Here is a 6699-nt window from a genome sequence, read left to right as displayed (position 1 = left end):
GCACGAGGGGAGGGGGAGGGGAGGGGAGGAGGCCGCGTTCACGGGAGCCCAGGGAGGCCCAGCTGGGGAGAGTCTGGGTGCCGCGACCCGAGCCCTGGAGGAGGCCGGGTACCAGGGGCAGTGCCCTGGTGCCGGCGGGATTGGGTCAGGACTGCAGGGCTGGGAGGGCGGGAGCCAACTGTGTTAAGTTCCTCGGGGATAAACTTCTGCCCTGCATCCTGAGTGAGTAACGAGTGACGCAGGGGGCTGTCCTCTCCAAAAGGAAATGCTGAGAGTCCAGTGCGACCTCGCCCCTGCGTGTTGGGGGCCTGTCTAGTCACCGCCCCGGTGAACGCGTGGTACCGGGGAGGGGAAAAGGATCCTTGCATTTTTCAACATTTCTAGGAAATGCTCCCTGTTCTTTCAGGATAGACATGACAGCCATTTCAGAGTGTCTGAACACTATCTTTTAAGTAAGGTCAGCCGACCGCTGAAAGTCTTGTTTCACGTTAATTTGTGCTTTAAAAAATTTTTTTTGGATTAAAAGGGTTTTTTTTGAGTATCGTTGACATGCAGCGTTTAATGTGTGTTTTAATTATGCTTACAATTCATCACAAAACATTCTTCATAAGGAACAGTTTGGCAAATGCATTGTATTTCAGTTTCATCATGAACTTCTGCAACTTAAGAAAATTAAGGGTTCATGCACGTTTATTTTTGTATTTGCATTTCTTTGTGTTAGTGTATAGGTAAAAGTAATGTAATTAGTTGAACCGGGAAGCACAACTATTTCAGTGTAATTCCAGTTGCATATTGGCAAGGAATTTTAGATAGTGGCAGACAGTGCCTTCATCTTTCAGTGGAGATGCTGAGATTGTGCTTTGCTGATGGTTACAGCCATTTGTAGCGTCAGAATGTCATTGTTCTACCCACTCTTGGTCAACTGCCCTTCGCTATTACTCTTCTAATAACTTCTTTTAGTGGGAACCTTTTATATTTTTAAATCTTTCACTATTCACAACCTGATTGAGGTCAATTGTTAAGAGAAGGGGTTGGGCTGTATTTAAAGTGTCTTCTGGCTCCAACATTTTATTTCCTAGTAATTTTGCATAGTCTGGTGTCTCTTACCAAGGTTAACAATATGAAGAGTCACGGTTTATTTTTAATATTATTTCATTTTTACCAACATTGTTTTTCCCCCTCGCTTAAAGCTGAAACAATCACATACTTGCAGAAAACTTGCAGGTGAGGTACAAAGAACTTTATTCTCTGCACCATTTAAGAGGAAGCTGCTGACCTGATGCCCTATCACCCCAGAGTGCTCTAGTGTGCATTTTTATAAACAGGGATATTCTCCTGCACAATCACAATACAATTATCAAAATCAGGAAATTTGTACTGATACAGTACTCCATTTAGTTTACCGACTGGTTCAAGCTTTGTTGATTTTTCTGTTAATCTTTGTACTGGCAAAAGGATCCCATTCAGAATTATATGTTGCTTTTACTTGTCGTATCTCTTTAGTCTTCTTCATTCTGGAACAGTTCCTCCATCTTTTCTTGACTTTCATCATCTTGACACTTACGAAGATTACAGAGCCGTTGTTTTATAGAATGCCCCTCAATTTGGGATTATCTGTTCTCTTACGATTAGATACATACAGGTTATATACTTGGGTAGAAATATCACAAAAGTCATGCTCATTGCTGTCTATCAGGTGGTACACAATTTCAGTTTATTCCATTATTGGTGATTTTCACTTTGATTACTTACTTGATATAAGCAATGCCTGCCAGGCTTCCTTGCTATAAAATTAGTATGTAATTGTTAATACATAGTTTTGTGTGGAGTACTTTGAAACTATGTAAATATCTTGTTCCTCATCTAACTTCTAATGTATTCCTGTATTCCTGTCTGTATGAGTGTTTCTTCGTGGATTATATTCTGTTACTATTTATTTCGATGTTTAGATTGTTCCTCATTTGGCTAGTGAGAGCCCATTCAGGCTGGCTTTTGTGTCCTTATGACATGTTCCCATCACTCTTTGAGCATGTCTTTACTTTTTGGCACAGATTTATCCTGTACTGTACCTGCCTTAGCCCTGCAGTTGGCTATTTCTCTGGGGAGCCCTGGATCCTTTTAGGGGAGAATGACCTTTTGAAGCTACAATCTCAGTGCTAGTATGTTTGCTGCTGTGGGGTTGTTAATGCTCCCAGACCCTCTTAATGGATGAAACTGGGAATACATAGACGTACACACACACACACACACATATTTACATTTATATTTATCTGTATATATTGAAAACGATGAGTTCACACTAATACCTCCAATTTCAGCACAACACTCCACGGTCCATTCTAGTTTTTTTCTTTTTCATATTTGTAATACTCTTCTCTGATAGAAATCTGGCTTCCATTATCCTTAATATATTTACTTATTTGTTCACATCTTCCTGTATTTAACCAAACTTTCATATTTGCTACCACCCTCTCCTCTCCTGGATGCCTTTTTTCTCTGCGGATTCTTTATTCTATCCCTCCCACTCCACTACCCATCTCAGGAGCTAACAGCCCATACCAGGGTGTCCCAGTTCTGGGACACCTTCTTCAACCTGCTCTGACTCTGACTCCCAATGTTAGTTTCCCCACTGTTTGTGGGTGTATTTCTTTCCTTTTTTTTAAAGATTTTATTTTTATATATTTGACAGAGAGAGACAGCCAGCGAGAGAGGGAACACAAGCAGGGGGAGTGGGAGAGGAAGAAGCAGGCTCCTAGCAGAGGAGCCTGATGTGGGACTAAATCCCAGAACGCTGGGATCACGCCCTGAGCGGAAGGCAGACGCTTAACGACTGCGCCACCCAGGTGCCCCTGTGGGTGTATTTCTTACCCCACTTAGGCTCTGATACCCCACATTGGGCTGCTTCCATGTGAAGACATCCTCTTCACTCGGTTCACACCTAGTGTCCCATGCAAGGTTGCCCCTCTGTGTTGACCCTCCCTTCCAGTGCTTGGGCTAAGCACATGTATCTTCCCACATGGACTCCTTCCTTGGTTCACTTGGGCTCTGACAACCCCCACCCATCTAGGGCTAACATGACTAGTCACCATCCCACAGGAGGGAAAAGGAAGATTATTTTATAATTTTTATTATTATTTATTATTTTTTGGTGGGGGCAGAGGGAGAGGGAGAGAGAGAATCCTAAGCAGGGTCATGCCCAGCGCTTGAGCCATATGTGGGGCTTGATCTCACGATGCTGAGATCATGACCAGAGCCACAATCAAGAGTTGGACATCCTACTGACTGAGCCACCAAGGTGACCTATTTTTTATTTTTTAGTAAACTCTGCGGCACACGTGAAGCCCCAGCTCACAACCGCGAGATCAAGAGTCGCATGCTCTACTAACTGAGCCAGCCAGGCGCCCCAGGGAAGATTATTTTTTTAAGTAAGAAAATCCGGAAGCTTTTATAAATTGTATAATCTGGATAGTAAAATGTATGATTTTATTATAATTTTTTTACTTGGGATAATTTTTCTTTAGTCACGTTTATTGAAGTATAATTTACATGTAATAAATTCACTTTTTTAACTGAACAGTTCAATGAGTTTTGACAGGTGTATACATAAATGTAGCTACTACCACAATCAAGGTATAGATACAGAGCATTTCTATCTCTACAAAATGTTCTTTGGGACACCTGGGTGGCTTAGTCGGTTAAGCGATTAAGAGTCTGACTTTGACTCACGTCATGATCTCAGGGTCTTGGGACAGAGATGGCCTCAGGCTCTGCACTCCCTTAAGCGATTAAGAGTCTGACTTTGGCTCAGGTCATGATCTCAGGGTCTTGGGACAGAGATGGCCTCAGGCTCTGCACTCAGGGGAGTCGGCTTGTCCCTCTTTTTCTCCCTCTGCCTGTCCTCCTGCTTGTGCTATCTTGGTCTCGCAAATAAATCTTAAAAAAAAAAAAAAAGAAAGTTCTCTTTGTCCCTGTGAAGTCAATTCCCTTCCTAGCCTCTGGCAATCACTGATCTGTTTTCTGTCCTTTTGTTTTTGTCTCTTTTCGAAGGTCATCTAAATGGAATGATATAGTTTTCTATGTCTGGCTTTTTTACTACTTGGAAGAATATGTTTGAGATTTATCCACTTTGTATGTATTGCCAGTTGTTCCTTTTTGTTGCTGAATATAGTACAATTTATTTATCAATTCACCAGTTGGTGGAGATTTGAGTTTCCATTTTCAGCTATTACGTGCAAAGTTATTCTGGACATTTGCATACAGATCTTTGAGTGTTCATATGGTTTCATTTCTCTTGGGTAAATACATGGGAGAAGAATTGCTGGGTCATATGATAAGTGTCTGTTTAACTTGCTGTGAAACAGCCAAACTATTTTCCAAACTGGCTGTGCCATTTTGCATACTTACTGGCAATGTATGAAGGTTGTAGTTATTCTTCTTATTTTATTTATTTTTGTTACTTGAAATTAAAAAAACTTTTAGCCATTCTAGTGGATATGTAGTGGTATCTCATTGTGGCTTCAATTGGCATTTTCCTGGTTACTAATGATGTTAGTCACCTTTTCATGTACTTACTGCATTTGAATATTTTTTGTAAAGTCTCAGATCAAATTTTTGTTCTTTTCTATTTTATTGTTAACTTCTTATTAAGGTTTTTTTGTTTTGTTTTATTTTTTAATTTCAAATACAGGGGTGCCTGGGTGGTTCCATCAGTTAAGCATCCAACTCTTTTTTTTTAAAGATTTATTTATTTGAGAGAAAGAGAGAGTGTGCAGGGGGAGGGGCAGAGGGAGACAGAGAGGGGAAGCAGATTCCCTGCTGAGTGGGCTTGATCCCATGACCCTGAGATCATGACCTGAGTGGAAACTAAGAGTTGGTTTCTCAACCTACAGAGCCACCCAGGTGCCCCCAGCATGGCACTCCTGATCTCAGCTCAAGTCTTGATCTCAGGGTTGTGAGTTCAAGCCCCATATTGGGCTCCACGCTGGGTGTGGAGCCTACTTTAAAGACAGATAGATAGATGAATTAATTTCAGATACAAGTCTTTATCAGGTATTTTGCAAATAATTTCTTTCAGTCTGTGGTTTGCCTTTTCATTTTCTTAACAGTGTCCTTTGAAGAGCAGATGTTTTAATTTGGGATAACTTTTTAGACATTTGAATACTTTTATATCTTGAATTGTATCCTTTGAGTAGTCTTTTTTATGTAAACCCTCTGTAAGAACTTATTGGAAGAAAATCCACTAAATTTGTGTACTTTGAATTGTAAGTGAATAATAAACCTGGTTGATTCTGTAAATCTTTATAATAAAGCTTTCTTTGGAAGTTAGTATGATTTTATTACCTAAGTCTCTCTAAAGCTAATCGGATTATGATAATATGATAATGAAATGTGTGCTTAATACCACAGTATTCCTGGAATTATTCAATCAGTGCACTCTGTATTTGTTCCTAAAGTGTCTTTTCAATTAGTAATACTTTTCATTTGAATTTTTTTTCATGTATCTACATTAAAATTGGATTGAAAGACCAAAAACCTTGTCTTTGGAAAAATTGCTTTTACAAACTGAAAAAAATAATCCATGCTATTTGAATTGTATACAAACAGGAGTGCTTGGCACATAGTAAATGTTCAATAAAGACGTATTGAATGAACACAAGATAGGGGCACCTGGCTGGTTCAGTGGGTAGAGCATGTGACTCGTGATATCAGAGTCACATGCTCTACCCACTGAACCAGCCAGGTGCCCCTATCTTATAGCTTTTTTAAATTGAATTTTTCTTAAATATCTTTTTTATTTTTATTTTTTTAAAAGAAGGCTCCACAGACAATGTGGTGCTTGAACTCATGACCCTGAGATCAAGAGTTTTGTGCTGTACTGATTGAACCAGCCAGGCACCCCTCTTGCGTTTATTTTTTGCTGTCCATTAATACATTTAGAATTTAATCCATTTATCTATATAGTATTTAACCTGGAGTCAAGTATCTTAATCATTTGAAATTCTTGTATTCTTTCATATCAACCCACTTAAGTATGTTAGAGAAAGATTTGAAATACTTCTTAAGTATATCATTAGTTTTATTTAGGCAGTATGAGTGAGATAAGCTAAGAGGTAAACTTATGCACAATACCTGAAATATAGTTTGAGACATTTTAAAGATGGACAGTTGGTTATTATTGAGCCATTATAATTCATAGTCAGCCTGGATTCCTTCCCCTCCCCCACACTATATTGAAGTACAGTAGTTGGGTTTTCTTATTTGCTGTTTGTTGCCAGTTGTCAAGCACAGCACCACTTGAGATTCATAGACTTGACAAGTATTTTTCGCTTTTGCAGGCATTGTGCTAAGTGCTAGAACAAAAATAAATGAATAAATGTAAGATGCTATCCCTTAGTCATTAATGGGGATGGTCTTGAAATAAATAATGATAAATGAAGAAGATGGATCCACTTTACTGAAAGAAAGAGAAGACTTCTTATGAGAGGTGATGTTTAAGCCAAGTTATGTAGGATGAATAAGCACTGCCATGTGGAAAAGAGGGTAAAGGAGATTAAAGGCAGAGAGAAAAACATGTAAATGTGTGAATGTCTTGTTCCAAGAACAGAGAGAATTATAGTGTAGATGGAAATCGAAGTGAACGTTGCTAGAGTAGAGTATGAAAAATTCTGTATATCAGGCTATGGAATTTGGCTTTGACTC

At 39.4% G+C, this 6699-nt stretch overlaps 1 protein-coding gene across 6 annotated transcripts in view; it reads left to right on the top strand.

The window, feature by feature from the left end:
* The window catches only part of SBF2 (SET binding factor 2), a 453500-nt gene that overhangs the window by 883 nt on the left and 445918 nt on the right, over nt 1-6699 (top strand). The gene's annotated exons all lie outside the window — the stretch shown is intronic.

Source organism: Ailuropoda melanoleuca, chromosome 8 (genome assembly GCF_002007445.2).
Source record: "Ailuropoda melanoleuca isolate Jingjing chromosome 8, ASM200744v2, whole genome shotgun sequence".
Lineage (NCBI taxonomy): Eukaryota > Metazoa > Chordata > Mammalia > Carnivora > Ursidae > Ailuropoda > Ailuropoda melanoleuca.
The sequence above is the reverse complement of the archived record's forward strand: the minus strand, read 5'-3'. Positions and strand labels throughout refer to the sequence as shown.